Source organism: Panicum virgatum, chromosome 4K, assembly GCF_016808335.1.
Source record: "Panicum virgatum strain AP13 chromosome 4K, P.virgatum_v5, whole genome shotgun sequence".
NCBI classification, from domain to species: domain Eukaryota; kingdom Viridiplantae; phylum Streptophyta; class Magnoliopsida; order Poales; family Poaceae; genus Panicum; species Panicum virgatum.
Window position 1 is genome coordinate 34802271 of NC_053139.1, and position 15942 is coordinate 34818212.

Consider the following 15942-nt stretch of genomic DNA (forward strand, 5'->3'; position numbering starts at 1 on the left):
ATTCTCACACCACCTACGGACGGCGAGCCCCTCTATCTGTACGTAGCTGCGACGACCCAAGTGGTCAGCGCGGTGATCGTGGTCGAAAGACAAGAGGAGGATCATACTTTGCCCGTCCAACGACCGGTATATTACATCAGCGAGGTGTTGTCTGAAACTAAGACACGCTATCCGCAGATTCAAAAGCTGCTCTATGCAGTGGTTTTGGCTCGGCGCAAGCTGCGCCACTACTTCGAGGCTCACCCCGTCACCGTGGTCTCGTCTTTCCCCTTGGGAGAGATAGCCGCAACCGGGAAGCCGAGGGTAGAATTGTCAAATGGTCTGTGGAGCTGATGGGAGAAACACTCACCTACACCCCCCGCAAGGCGATCAATTCCCAAATCTTGGCTGACTTCGTGGCTGAGTGGACGGACACTCAGCTACCCCAACCACAAATCCAGGGCGAATGCTGGACTATGTACTTCGACGGATCGGTGATGAAAACTGGCGCCGGTGCCGGCCCCCTTTTCATCTCACCCCTCGGAGAACATATGCGATACGTGATACGCCTACACTTCCCTGTGTCGAACAACATGGCGGAGTATGAGGACCTCCTTAGTGGCCTCCGCATCGCCATCGAGCTCGGCGTCAAACGCCTCGACGTACGCGGTGACTCTCAACTCGTCGTCAATCAAGTAATGAAGGAGTCTAGCTGTCACGACCCGAAGATGGAGGCGTACTGCAATGCAGTGCGCCGCCTCGAAGACAAGTTCGACGGCCTAGAGCTCAATCATGTCCCGCGCAAGTACAACGAGGACGCCGACGAATTAGCCAAGATCGTGTCGGGGCGAACCACCATCCCCCCGAACATCTTCGCTCGCGACATCACCAAACCCTCCGTCGAGTTCAAAGATCTGACGGAGCCAGGCCCCTCGTCCGCTGGACCCTCCGGCGGGAACTCCTCGGCGGACGAGGTCGAGCCCATGGACATTGACTTCGGGACCACCTCCGCTGACGAGGCCGAAGCAATGGAAGTCGATGAGGCCCCCACTTCGCGAGACTGGCGCGTCCAGTACATTGACTGGATGACTCGATGGGTCCTACCCTCGAACCGCGCTCAGGTGCGGCGCCTCGCCCGGAGGGCCAAGTCCTTCGTTCTAATCGACGACGAGCTATACAAGCGCAGTCCCTCGGGCGTCATGCAGCGATGCATCCCCGTCCCCGAGGGCAAGGAGCTGATCCACGACATCCACGCCGGCATATACGGCCATCACGCTGCGCCGCGCACCCTAGTGGGTAACGCGTTCCGGTAAGGCTTTTACTGGCCCACCGCGGTCGCCGACGCCACCGACGTTGTGCGGACCTGCGAGGGTTGCCAGTTCTATGCTCGAAAAACACACCTCCCGGCCCATGCTCTGCAGACCATCCCCATCACGTGGCCGTTCGCCGTGTGGGGACTAGACCTCGTCAGTCCGCTGAAGAAGGCGCCCGGTGGCTTCACCCACTTGCTGGTGGCGGTCGACAAGTTTTCCAAGTGAATCGAGGCTCGACCCATCGGCAAGATCAAATCCGAGCAAGCAGTTCTGTTCTTCACCGACATCGTCTTCAGGTTTGGGGTCCCGAACTCGATTATCACCGACAACGGCACCCAGTTCACAGGCAAGAAGTTCTTGGCGTTCTGCGATAGTTTCCACATATGTGTGGACTGATCGGCTGTGGCACACCCACAGACGAACGGGCAAGTGGAGTGTGCCAACGGCATGATCCTCCAGGGACTGAAGCCGAGAATCTTCAACAAGCTAAACAAGTTCGGCCGGAGGTGGCTCACGGAGCTACCCTCGGTCATTTGTAGCCTGAGGACGACCCCAAGCAGAGCCACGGGCTTTTCCCCGTTCTTCCTCGTCTACGGCGCCGAGGCCATTCTCCCCATTGACTTGGAATACGGATCGCCAAGGCTCAAGGCATACCAAGAGCAACAAAACCAGCGAGCTCGCGAAGACTAGCTGGACCAAGTGGACGAGGCTCGAGACATGGCGCTCCTTCACTCTGCACGCTACCAGCAGTCCTTGCGAAGGTATCAAGCACAGAGGGTCCGGCGCCAAGACCTCAACGAAGGGGACTTGGTGCTTAGGCTCCGACAGGACAACAGGGGCCGCCACAAGCTCTCACCTCCATGGGAAGGGCCATACATAATCGTCGAGGTGCTCAAACCCGGCACATACAAGCTGGCGAACGAAAACGGCGAAGTCCTCACCAACGCTTGGAACATACAACAGCTACGTCGCTTCTATCCTTAGCATTTCAAGCTATTTGTATATTGTTCGTACTCGCATTTTCAATTTCCCGAAATAATAAGGAAGTACGCTTTACTTATTGCTTTTTGGGAACCTTCCGGACCCTCGAGGGCTCGGGTGCACACGAACATTGAGGTACGCTCGGCTTTACCCTCGGCAAAGCCGTGCCTCCCTCGGGGGCTACTACGGGGGGAACCCCCTAACGTCCCCAAAAAGTCGCCAATATTTTTTCAAAATATTTCCGTCTCGACCCTAAGCTTCTCGTATCCTTGGAAAAAAACGGACGCGAGGCGTAAGCAACTACGGTACGGGGCTGGCCGAGTCGTGGGGCCGCCTATGCCTCCGGGATACGGCACCCCCTCACCACCCTACGCCTACGTTGCTTATGATCGCGAACTTCCTCGCAGATGTTTATCTAAGTCACATACGAAGAACACGGAAATAAGTAAAGAAATATAGGCTCGAACTCACAAGGCCTCGACGGGCCACACATTCAAATTACGAAAATAAAATCTCTTATATTCATAGGATGCGATTACAAAGCGCGACTATGATAAACACTAATCTATTTACATGGGCTTCGAGGCCCAGTTTTCCTACAGGCTACCATCCCCCCCTTGCGGGCCCTCAGGGGCGTCGAATTCGGCGATGGGAGGGATGTCTGCTTCGAGCTTCTCGGCGAGGACGGTGGCAAACTCCTCCGCGGCTGCGTCAGCTTCATCCATGATGACCGATGCGGCGTCCGCATCCGCATCATCGGGAACGACGTACCCCGACGACACCCTCTGGAGATCCATCAGGTTGTGTGTCGAGGCTACGCCGAGAGTCTGTAGGACACCGAGACGGAAGGTGCTCTTGGCGTGTTCGGCAATCCGGCCGCCTAGCGCGCGCAGGCGGCTGATCACCGAACTACCCGAGATGGCACCCTCCCCCTCGAGCTCTTGACACATGCTTATGATGGTCTGCTCCAGCTCAGCAAACTCCATCTGCGCCGCCGTGAGCGCGGTGTGGACCGCTTCCTTCGCCGCGGTCTCGTCCGCCACCTTCTGCCTCAGCTCTGAGCAAAGGAAACCAACGTCAGCAACGAAAAGTAACAAATCAACGAAAAATCGAAGGTACTCACCCGTGATGTTCCTCTGCGCCTCCTCCCTCTGGGCTCGAGCGGCCTCTTCGAGCGAGGACAAGGAGGCTTCCTTCTCCTTAAGGGTAGCCCCCATGTTCTGGAGAGCCACCTCCTTCTCCTCGAGGGCCTCGCCCTGTTCCCGGAGGGTCCCGGTGAGCGCAACCACGGCTACCTCCCTGTGGAGGAGCTCGGCCTTCTGCTGCTCGAGCGTGGTGCTGAGACGCTGCAGCTCGGCGCTTTGCGCCTCAGCCTCCCGAGCTCTATCCTCGAGCGCCATCCGAAGGCGCTGCAGCTCGGTAGCTTGTGCCTCGGCCTCCCGGGCCTTCTCCTCCGCTGCCGCCCTCTGGACGTCCCGCTCACCAGCAACCCGCGCCAGCTCCTCCAGCGCCTGCCGACGCGCTCCCAGATCCACCATCTTCGCATTGGCGTCAATGTTCTTGAGTACCAGCTCGGCATTGTGCTGCCCGAGCTGGCTCAGCTGGAAGTACAGCCAGTTCATCTCGGCGCTCTTTTCGCGTGAGATTTCCCTCAGCTGCTGCAAAGGGGAGGACGTGGGTGAAGATGCGTAAAAGTTAAATCAAATCCGAGCAATTTTCGGGGGGGGGGGGGGGAAGCATTTACCTGGCTGACCTGGTAATCCGTATTCTGGTGGAGCGTGAATGCGCGGTCAAGGGCTTGCAAGATCTCGCGACCCACGCCCATCTGCTTGTTCCAGGCCTCCTCCTCCTCTTGCTCCTTACGAAGGAACTCCGAGGGGACCCCGGACGGAACGATCGCCCCGAGATGGCCCCCCTCGGACGTCCCTGCCTCGAGCGTGCCCGCGCTGGCTAACGCGAACTTGGCGATGTGCGCGACGGCGCTTGCGCAGCAGCGGGGTCGATGTCCATTGAGTCCCCGTACTCCTCGCTGCTGTCCGGCAACTCCACCACCGCCATCACACCCCCTTGCGCCGTTGGCACGGGCGCTCCCGCTACAGTACCCTCGTCCCGGGCCTCCGCGGGCCCCGGGACGGGAGCTCCTTCCACCATCGGCGCCTCTTGCGCCGTCTCCTCCTCTGCGACGCCCTCGCCTTCGGCCCTCGGGGGCTCGAAGACGAGGGTCTCCTCCTCCATACGGTCGGCAGGGCGCTCCTGCGCACCCTCGCCGGTCTCTCCTCCTGTGTCCGGTCGGGCGGCGCTGGCCGCATTGCCTTGACCGGCCTCAACTTCAGTAGCTGCCAGGGTGGCGCCGTCCACACCGCCCTGGCCGATCTCCTCGGCGTCGGCAGCCAGAGCGGCTGCTATGGCACCGCTCTGGCCGGCATCACCCTCCTCCTCCTGTGCCCGAGTTTGCTGCGCCGCCTGGGCACCCCGAGCCATGGCCTCCCGTAGCCTCGCGGCCGCCGCCTCGAGGTCCACAGCAGGCAGGGGCTGCGGCACCGTGTGCGGTGTGCTTCGTGCCCCGGTCTTGAGAGCCTTGGCCGGGGCAAGCTGCACCACATCTTTGGGGACGGCCCCGGGGCTGGAAATCAAAGAACATGAGTTAAGGACAATAGGATCGAGAAACCCACCAAACACGCAACAAAAACGAAAGTGAGGTCTGCTTACCCGGATCGAGCACTCATGCTCCGCTTCCTCGTGGCGCTTCTTCGGGCCCGAGTCGCCGTGTCGCCCCTCGAAGACTGCCTCGAGGGCGCCCCCCTCGTGTCGGCCTGGTGACTCGAGGCTGCAAGCACGGACGACTCCTCGCCCGCCGCAGCCTCGTCGCCACTGACCAGCACCTGGGGCGCAGGCGTCTCCTCACCGGCCGCCGGAGGCGACGACCCCCGCTCAGCCCCCTCGAGGGATGGGTGCGCCGAGGACTCTGCTATGGCCCTCGTCACCTCCGGCGCCACTGCCCCCCCTCGTCGTCATCTCACAGGTAGAACGGCGGGGGGCTCGCGCCCGCGGCGTCCCCGTCGCTCCTCAGAGCGTGGTCCTCGGCATCCGAGGCCTCCTCCTCCTCCTCCTCCTCCGAGGACTCGGGCGTGGCGGGCCGTGCTTTCCCCTCCGCACGAGCAAGCTTGCACTCCTTGTCGTGCTTTGCCTTTCTCTTCCTCTTCCTCTCGGCCTTTGCCTCCGTCGCGTCCTTCCGCCTTTTCATCTTCTCCGCGTGGAGACGATTGATCAGGCGTTGTTCCGGGACCGGGGGCCTCGAGGTGCCGCACCTCAACCCCTGCAAAGCACGCCCGAGATAGGGTCAGGAAAAGGGGACCATACAACATACAGCGGATTCGAAATCAAAACTTACCAGAGAAATGTACCCCGGCTCGGGGCGCATCTTGATCCTCCAGAGGTCCTCGGGATTTTGAGGGAACTCCGCCACCGCGTACTTCGCCCTCCGGCCGGCGGCGGTGTGGGAAAGCAGCTTTTTCGAAGTCCTCGAGCCCTCCACCTTGCTCCCGGGGGTGAGCTCGAAAATCGGCAGGGCCCTTTCCACGAGAGGGATAACCCTCTGCCGATTGAAGTTCGCGATGACGGCCGCTGCCGTCAGCCCCTTCTTCGCCAGACGCACCAGCGCGTCGGTGAGGCCCTCAAGCCTGGCTTGTTGCGACGGGGGCGACACCCCCCAGTCCCACTTCGGTGGACGCTCTCGAAGAACTCTGTTAGTGAGCGCCGGGAGCGCGCCCTTGTAGTTCCGAAGGTAGAACCACCCTCGACTCCAACCGGCGTTGTTCGTCGTCATCTTGCTCGAGATGTAAAAATTCCTCCGGGTCGGGCGGATGTGGAGCGTCAGGCCACCGGCGCGCGCGAACCGCCTCGGTTGGCCCCGCGCGTTCTCGACGAAGAGTTCGCCGCGGAACAGATGGACCCAGAGGTCCTAGTGGGCTTCGATGCCGAGGTACCCCTCGCAGACGGCGACAAAGACCGCAACCTGCGAGATGGAGTTGGGGCTGAAGTTGTGCGGCTCCACTCCGTAGTACTCGCACAAAGCCCTCATGAACCTGCTAACGGGGACGCCAAAGCCTCGCTCGTGAAGGCGGACGAAGCTCATGACGTAGCCTTGCGGGGGCTTCGGCTCGGTCTCGTCCGGATGTGGGGAAATCCACGCCGGCGCCCCCGAGTCGGTGATCCGCGGCAGCAGCCGGTCGGCGACCAACTGCTGCAGGACTGCCACGGTGGCGGAGGACTTCCCCCACGGCAAAGGCTCCTGGATGTCCGACATGTCTTCGATTCGAGGGGGGATGCGGGAATGAAGGCTCCGAAACGGCTATGGTTCTCTTTTCTCTCTCTCCTCCTTCTTCCTCCTTTTCGCTCTTGGCTACGGGTTTAGGATGCAAAGGAGGCGGAGAAGGCAGAGAGGGATGAAGGCAAATGGCAAGGTAAGCCCAAACAACCCCTTCCTCTTCATTTTATTTCACCACGATGGGCGCAACCGCAGCCACGGCCCAAATCTACCGCATTAAGTGCGGTAGATTTTGCTATCGCTGACAGATGGGCCCCACGACCGCGGAGTCTCCCACGCGCGCACGCAACAATAAATGCGGCACGGTAACCGGCGGGCGCGGCGCGACTGTTGCGCTATCCCATCCGTCAGCCGCCGCCCATGCCGCTTCGTCTGCCCGAGGCTGTCGCCTGAAAAGGCGCGCCCACACCGCACCGCACAAATCGGGCCACGTCGCCCACCACCAGCGGAAGACCCGCGCGCATGACTCGCGACTCTGCGTCATTTCTGAATCACGATGGAATATTCCTTCGAGGGGTCTCTTTACCCTCGAAGGAATCGCATTTCGAGGCCTTACTGATCAGGGGGTCGAAGCCTGGCGCTTCAGGGGGTTCGACAGGCACCCCAGATCACCAGAGTCAGGGACTGCAGGGATGTACCGTACAAGCTACCCTCGAACGCGGAGTTCGAGACATCCTACGTAGTGTTCAAGGCCAGTCGAGGGTGCCTAGAAGGGGGATCCCATCGAGGGAGAGCATCGAGCCCTCGGACCCTATCGAATGGGTCCGAGCCCCGCCTAGCGAACCTTCGCAAGTGCTCTATGTGACGTGTCTATGGACCACAAGCCGACCCTTATCGAACGGGGCACGGACGTCCATTTGAACAGCCCGCTAATAGCTCACTGAAGCAGCCATAGCTCGCGGCCCGGGCATGGGTAGCATGGTGCGCTTCACCCCTCCTCCCTGCGGAAGGGCGACGAGGGTCGTAATCAAAGTCGAGGGTTCCCCTGAACGCCTTCATACGGGCCTGGGCTCGGGGGCTCCTCGCACACCACAATTCAAAACCGCACCCTCGAATAAATCGACAACCGTCACTTATGAAGCTCCACGTGTATAACCGAACCCCCCCCGCTACTAGCGTACGTTCCCCTAACAGCTAAGCTGAACGCCGGGTCGCTGTACCAGCACCGAGAGTGCCGAGGCCGGCTGAAAAAGTGCCGATGCCGGCTGAAAAAGACGCTGGACGGCCATCCCAGTAAAGCTACCCAGTGGGACAACATTTGTAGCCCTTGGACGAGCACAAACGCTCCTCCAAGGCCTCGGGGGCTACACCCGCGGGTGCGCTGACGCGCCCCCGCGAAGGAGACTTCACACATATTCGAGGGTCGCAACTCTATGTACACCCCTATACCCTCGGTAATCCTCCCCGTAGAGGAGAAAGGGGACTTTATTGCTCAAATGTAAATAAAGATTACAAAGGGTTACTGGCGCGAAGCCATCGAAATATACAAACACATTGCCACCTAAGTGGCAATTTTCCCTGTCTTGGGGAGGAACGAGTGACGAAGAAAGGCACCGAGCCCTTGGCTGACGCAACGGCCAGGCTGCTAGGGATGCGAGAAGTAGCCCCCAGACCTCACGGGTCCAGCGGGACGCTCTCCTCGCAAGCCTTCTTCTAGCGTCTCCTCCACCGAAGACCACGCAGGGGGTTAAGCTGGCGGACAGCGCCCTCCGCACCGTCTCCCCGAGAGCAACCTTGTCGCCGGGGGGGGGGGGGGGACGATGCGAGAAACAGCCGCCGGACCCGGCGCTAGCGCCACGGTCAGGCGTCACCATCCCCCTTCAGGCTAGGGGACATCGCAGGAGCAGGACCCCAAGGGCCCAATGCTCTTCTGCTGATCCCACTGAAGCTGAGGGATGGTGCGCACGCTCACTCCAGTCTTCCTCCACCGCTCGCAAGCTTTCTTCTAGCGCCAAAAGCTTGAAAAAAGCCAGGCCACCCCATCCGGGGGCCGGCCACAAAAGGGCAGAGAAAACATTACAAAATTAGGGCGATACTGGAAGAAAGAGCTGAGAGGTTGGAGAAGAAAGGGAACCCCACGACCCCTATTTATAGCTGCGCCGGGCACAAAGCTTCAAGCTTATCAAGGAGCGGAGGCTTGTATCACCCGTGACGAAGCGGCGCTCCACGAGCAAAGGACATCCTCGGTCCCCGCGCCGAGACACGACCAAACGAAATAAAGCGGAGCTGAGCCCCTGGATGCTAAGCGGGGCGGTGTTGGCTCTGGCCGGCTGCCCTCGAACGGCGCGCCGCAAAGCAACCAGGAACGTCGAGGCCAAGGCTCTACGTGCGTGACAGTGCGATGGGAGCACCAGCTGCCGAGCAGCGGGCGCCACCGTCGCCCTGGCCCCCCTTAGCGTGCGGACACGTCTTGTCCTTCAAACAAATAAAGAGGCGCGCGCCTCGAAGTACTCCCCCCGCGGGCGTACTACCCCGACCGGCGTGTTGTCACGTCCGCCGGAATGGCGCTCAGGCGCGTCTGGCGGATGCGCAGCATTGACTGATCACGTCAAAGGGGAAATCGCCGAATCACCCTTTGGTCGAATCCATTGACTCGACCAAAGCCTCGGGGGCTACTGTCGGGTACCACGATTAGGGGCACCCTAATCGGGGTACTAAGATCGCTTTAAAAACACAAGCACCTGTTAAGGCAACTGGGCCCACGAAGGCCCACGGCCTGCTTCCCATCCGGAAGAAAGGAAAGGACTCAAAGAAGCCCAGCATGCGGCCCATTCGCATCTCCCTCGAACCCGTGAAAACGATCTCCGCCGCGCTCGAGGGTCCCTCTCGGGCCCGCCGGACAATCTCCGCCTCGCTTGAGGGTAGCGAATCTACCCTCGAGCGGGTGACTCATTTTCCGCCTCGCTCGAGGGCCCCCCTCGGGACCCTCGACCGCGCAACACACCTCCGCCTCGCTCGAGGGTAGCGGATCTACCCTCGAGCGGGTGACTCATCTCCGCCTCGCTCGAGGCCATCTCTCGGCACAAGGGACAAACAACCCCGCCGCCCAACCGCTCGCCGTACGAAAGCATTGAAGGCCAGCCACTCCGCCACGGCACCAAGGGCGGGCGGCGTCATACTGCCACTTCCACAGTGGATGTGACCGGCGTCCCATCCGCTGACTCCGGTCACCATTCCGCCATCCCAGTTGCTATAGCAACACTGTGGGACCAGTGATACGGGACAAGACAGGCCCGGCACTGCTCCCGTACCATTCTGCTGACACCGACCACCCGGACTCACCTCCCCGCTGGGGAAGGGGTCCGGCGATGTCACGTGTCCTTCTGAGAGGGGCGCTCAGCACGCACGGGCGGGGCCCCGGACCCCCCCCTGTGGAATCCGGGACCTCCGCGCGTCCCCCGGACCTCCTAGTGTGCACGCCCGCACACCGACCAGGGGGGTCTAGGGCCGCCGCGCCCCCCGCTACCACTACCACTACCACTACCACTGGTGCATGCAGGACCCTAATCCGTAGGGCCCACCAAATGCCACCGCGCCGTATATCGGAGACCATACATCAGCGACGACCACGCCGCCTACAGGGACACTGCAGGACAACCGGCGCGTTCCTCGCAGAACTAAGGACGAAATCCAGGACGACAGCGCCGCGCGCCGCCTTCCTACAGTGTACTTCCTACAGTATCCAATCACTGTACCCCGCGATTCAGGGGAAAACGACAACTTCTATGCCCCCAGTCATGTACCCCGCCCCTCCTTGTGACTATAAAAGGAGGGGGCGGGCTTCCTTTAGCCAGGGGCGGCTGGCTGGTTAGTCTCTCTCTCTGGCTTCTCTTTTCCAAGAGGACGTTCAGGGACTACTGAGCACTCATCTGAGCCGACTCCACTTCTAGCAGAGACTTGGGGGCTTCCCTCCCTCTCTCGCCTTGTTTGTACCCCCTGCTACAAGCACTCCGGGTGCAAGATAATACAGTGCCCTCGCACACCCCCTTTGCTGGACGTACGGCCCCGCGGCCGGAACTAGGATAAACCGCGCGTTACTGTGTTGCCTCTTGCATCATCATCTGGGACGAGGAAGCACGCCGCATTTACTAGTTGGGATCCGGGCCCCCTGGTCGGGACACCGACACTGCCGTCCAAAAATATAAAAGCATCTCTAGCCGATTATCCATACCTTGTATTAAAAAATTGCTCCACATTTTGTGTTTCCGGCAATAGTTTTGGTAGCAGACTACCAAAATCCAATCACTAAGAATAGGGTAGAAGGATGAATCCCCTTTTATTTAGGTGAGATGGCGGTGTGTTTTGGTGATTATAAAAAACATTAGGTAATATGGATTGGATTATTAATCTGTTGGAGGCCTTTCAATTACTAAAATATCTAGTTTTTTAGTGTTGGGGAGAGGATGGAGTATTTTATTGAAGATGTTAACCAAGTACTGAAGTGCACGACGAAATTATTAATCTTTGATGATTGATTGTTAGTACTTAGGTAACATCTCTATATTTTTTTTGCGGGTAGGTAACATCTCTGTTACTAGCAAGCCCTACCGAGATACCTGCATCTTCCCTTTTCGTATCATTGACATACAACATAGTCATCATGGCACTATTGTCTTGTCAATATAGAAAATATATAGTCTTTGATTCATGGCATAGGCGCCACAAGCTTGGTTTTCAAACTGTTTTAGTTTGATATTGGATATCTAGATGGTTTTTTTGCAAGCTGAGAAGATTTGAAATTCCAAGATGAAAAAGTTGAAAATATAAGTCTGAAGTCTTGTTTCGTCAAGTTGAAGTGTGGTTATATGTCGAGAGCTCAAAACTACTAAAGATAGAAGACGAAAATCATGCTTCAAAGGATACCAAAACTTGTGCGTTACTTCTTGTAATAAAGAAAATTTGAAACTATTGTTCTTTTGAAGCGTACGTAATCTGTAATATTTAGAAATAACAAAAAAAATCATATTTATTCTGTAATAAGGAGTCATCAAAGTGTTTATTTCTCTTTTCTTTTTAACTTTTGTTTCTTTACATTTGGCTAGGCAATGTATGGTGCCCGCTTGCTGTTTCAATCAAGCTTTGTTCAAAGGGAAAAGATAGGAGAGCCAAACATTGCTTTCATGCCTTTTTGTCTTGTGTATTGTGCGTCAAGGATAAAGTGGTGATTGGATACACAAGCGAACTAATGCATTGCTTAAATGATCAAATATGGTTGCAAGAAAAGGTCACCCCTTCTCTGCACTTCCAGATGAGTTGACTGAGCATCTTTTTCTATACTTCTATTTTCTAAAAAAATGGAAGTTTTTTTGTGTGGTGGAGTTTTACCGTCTGATATTTTCAATGATGTGCTTTGATTCTGTCATAACGCATGGGCTAAATTTAGGTCCATGGAAATAAAATTAAATTAAATGCGAGAGATCATACTTTGATTATTATGACAATAATTTCATCGGCTCATTCTTGCTCAAGAAAAAAAGAGGCAGCTCATGGCTGACATATCAACTGTACACGCATGTTTGTGGACGTATTTTCAATCAGAATATTACAATTCAGATCAAGCAAATCTAATTAAAAACGATGAATATGTATAACTTGAATTTTAGGTTTCAAATAGTGACTTCAGAGGGATAAGCAATTGCTACAACTTTTTCTCGAAGACAAGTATTTCCCATAGTTTTGACTGAATAAACAACATTTGGCTAGCAACTTGGAGATAAGGAACATGAAACACGCATATGTCCCAGGCCACACAGTATTGTATTCTTCCTTTCCTTGAGGACGTCAGCAAGCTTCATGACGAGAATCACCGTCAACTCATTCTCGATTGGCATTTGACTCATCACTTGCATGATTATATTTATTTAATTTGTCACTTTATTAATCCAAACGCAGCTTTCTCATCATGAAGCTTACATCCAACAACGCTCTACCAAACTACCAGTACGCCCTAGAAATATTGGTTGCGTCTAGAAGAGTTTTGTCCTCTGTGGCGCTACATGTGCCGCCTGGTAACCCCGGCCGGTTGCTCAGGCGTCTCTATGCTGGTTGAATATTAGACTCGCAGGTTAACAGTTGACGTAGCTTTCATGCACCAGTGGCGTGTACATGGCGTCAGCGGAGAAGTTATTTTTCTGGTTTGGTGGCCTTTTGGCTCTTGATATTCAAATCTCTACAGCAAAAGGCCACTGGCCAGCAGATAGAATACTGTTCATTTATTATTATTTTTACAAAAAGTTAGAAAAAGATGAAGACAAATATTTAACTTTAGAGCTCTTTTACAATGATTGTAAAGTACCAAAGGGTAATTTAAGGTACTTATTCCCTTGAATTTTTCCTGACCGTTGATCTATGAAAATTAAATTAAATCAGTACTTAGTCCTACTATTTTTGGTACTTGGTTCCACATTTTGGAAGTACCAGGTACTTTACCCTAAGTACTTCTGGGTACTTCCTGCATTCACCACCGTAGGATTTTATCGGATGGACAGCTCCTATTTTTATAAACATTGTAAAATTTCTCTTAACTTTAAATAACGACTGCGAGGATAAATCATTTCCAACTTTTAGTAGCTTGTAGTACAGTATATACTAATCTTAGCTGTTATTTTTGCGATCTATACTACTCCTATTTGAAAATATGCATGCCGTTTTAGTTTTGTCTTAAACCAAACTCCTTTTAGCTCTGACAGAGTTTATAGAAGTCGTGATAGTGCATTTGTGTTTGGTAGTATATATGTTAGTATAAATTTGACAAAAATAGATAGATTTGACTTTAGGACAAAATTAAAATGGCTTACATTTTAAAACAGAGGTATTTCTAACAAATTAAGTAAAAAATATTAATTAGTCATTGATAAGTAGTGAGAGTTCAACCACACATGAATCATTAGCAATCGGGTGTGACAAATATAATGTGATCGAGCTACTGGATCGGAGTATACCAGTATATCTATATATAGCTCGCACTACTACAAAACACCATTTGGTCACGCTCATTTGTACCTGCTGCCATTGAATCCGGGACCGACGAAAGATTTAATTCAAGGTCCAACGGCTAACCTTGTGGGTGGAGGGTGCAAGTGCCTTTTGATCTCGGTTAGAGTCACCAACCCGAGACTAAAAGTCCCCCCTTTAGTCATGTCTTAACAGTCCGAATTGGGAAACCAGAACAATAGGTGTTTCCCAATCGAAACAAATCAAGGATTTTGCAGTATGTAGCGCTTGCCTCCACTATCGTTCTGGACAGAGGCATCCCTCTGATGAGGGATGAGAGAGGCATCCCCAAGGGATGGATGATATTCATTGGAATTCCTCCCTTAGTTTGGATACTTGAAAAATAATCTAGTGCCCAATCGATAGTGCCGCGCACATGCAGCCGCGATCGTGTGGCCAGCGGTGCCGGCCGCGATGTGTACATTCTGTTTCCTCATCAAATAATTAAAAGAACCTGCATGCGGCCCTCCTGCGCGCAGAGCACAGCCAGTTTCATTTATATTTTGTTCACTGTGCTGTGGCCGGTGACTAGTGCTGATTTGTTATGAAAGAAAAGTATTGCTAGCTGTCTGGTGGCTGGTGCTGATTTGGCGTGAGAGAAAAAAACTGTTGCCAGATTGCAGCCAGATCAGTTCGTGTCGTGTGGCGATCACCAGCGCGACGACGATGTGACTGCCGAATCCCGTGAGATCCACGCCGCAGATGCGTTTTGATTCTCATTACTGCCAGATCAAATAAAAAAGGATCATTTTGAGACCATGGATGACACACACGAGCATGCATGCATGTGACGCCCAGAGGCACGCACGGCGCGCACGCAGCGAGGGAGGACGAGAGGATGCGTATGGCGTTGCTTAGGCAAGGCACCGATGCAAGTTTTGTTTGGGGGCAACGAAAGGAATTCGATCGATCAGTTGGGAGGATCGGAATTGAAGGAAGGAAGGAAGGAAACCCTGCCCGGCCGGTGGTGCGTACGCGCATGCGCGCACCAGCTCGGCAAAAGACGACGTCCCCCGTTTCGTCGTCTACTCGTTTTGGTCCCGCTTGTTCGGAGGCGCTTTTCGTACGTGACGTAGCGTGGGTATGCTGCAGCGACGAGTGTGACATACTCTCCGTTCCAAATTATAGGCTGTTTATTTCAAATTTGATCACTTGTCTTGTTCAAAAATTTATATAAAATATCACTTTTTGCTATTTCTTGCTTTCTTACAAATTTTTCAAAAATAACTTAAATTTGACTATATCTACTACTACTTAAAAAGAACAAAGTGAGTCTACCTCTTCCGTGGTTTGTCTTCTCCGTGGTTCTGCCCACTGCTTAAAAAAAACGGCCTCCCCCGTCATCCTCCTTTCCTTGCTCCGTCCGCTACAGATCCGCTCGGCTCGGGACAGTTCCTCCCCACGCGCTCCTGCCGCTCGGCGTCCCCGCCCTGCCCAGGGGCGGCGCCAGGGGTATGCTCCTGTATGCCTAGGCATACCCAAAATTTAGAGAAAAATATTAACATGTATTCATATATGTATATACTCCATTGCACAAAAATTGTAGTTTTAGAAAATTTCAAACACATTACTCATTCAAAAAAATAACTTTGTTACCTATAATTACTTCTACCAATTGTGATTGAAAACTGTATTATTTATTTGGTTTTCTAGATCCTTAATGAATGCATACACATTGAAACTAGAAAAATAATATCTACTGAATATTTGGTTTGCTCTATATGTTCTTCTATGCAATGCTTTCTAGGTATAATTGGTATTGCTTTAATTAGATGAATCTCATTACAAGCTAAAACTACATTCTTTGTGGGATAAAATTTGGATGCCAAAAACTATACTTATTTTGACACGGAGAGAGTATCATATACAACTTATGGACCCAATTCAACAAAGCCTAGCAAGGAAGCCCCAAATGCAAAAGAATCATTCTCTCCGTCTCTGCTCACAGCTCGCCCTGAGCCCCCGTCCCCCCGGCTCCGCGTTCGCCCCAGTGCGCCTCCGGCCCTCGGCTTTGAGCCCTTCGCCTTCGGCCCTCGGCCCTCCGCCTATCCCATGGATCGGCGTTTGGTGGCACTCCAGCGACCGGCTCCGGCTCTCTCATCCTGATGACCTCCCCAACTCGGCAACGGCAACTCCGGCAGGGGCAGGCCGCAAACCCCTCGCCGTCCCAGTGCCAGCACCCCATCATCAGTACGAAGGAGGCCGCCACCGGTTATTATTCGCACCATTCAACAGCGCTTGGCTGTAGCTACCACGTGTTGAGGCAGCGCAAAATGGTGGTGGCAGCTGTAACAGCAGCCGAATGGTGCGATTATGGATTTGTTATGCAACTTATCGTCAACTATATTG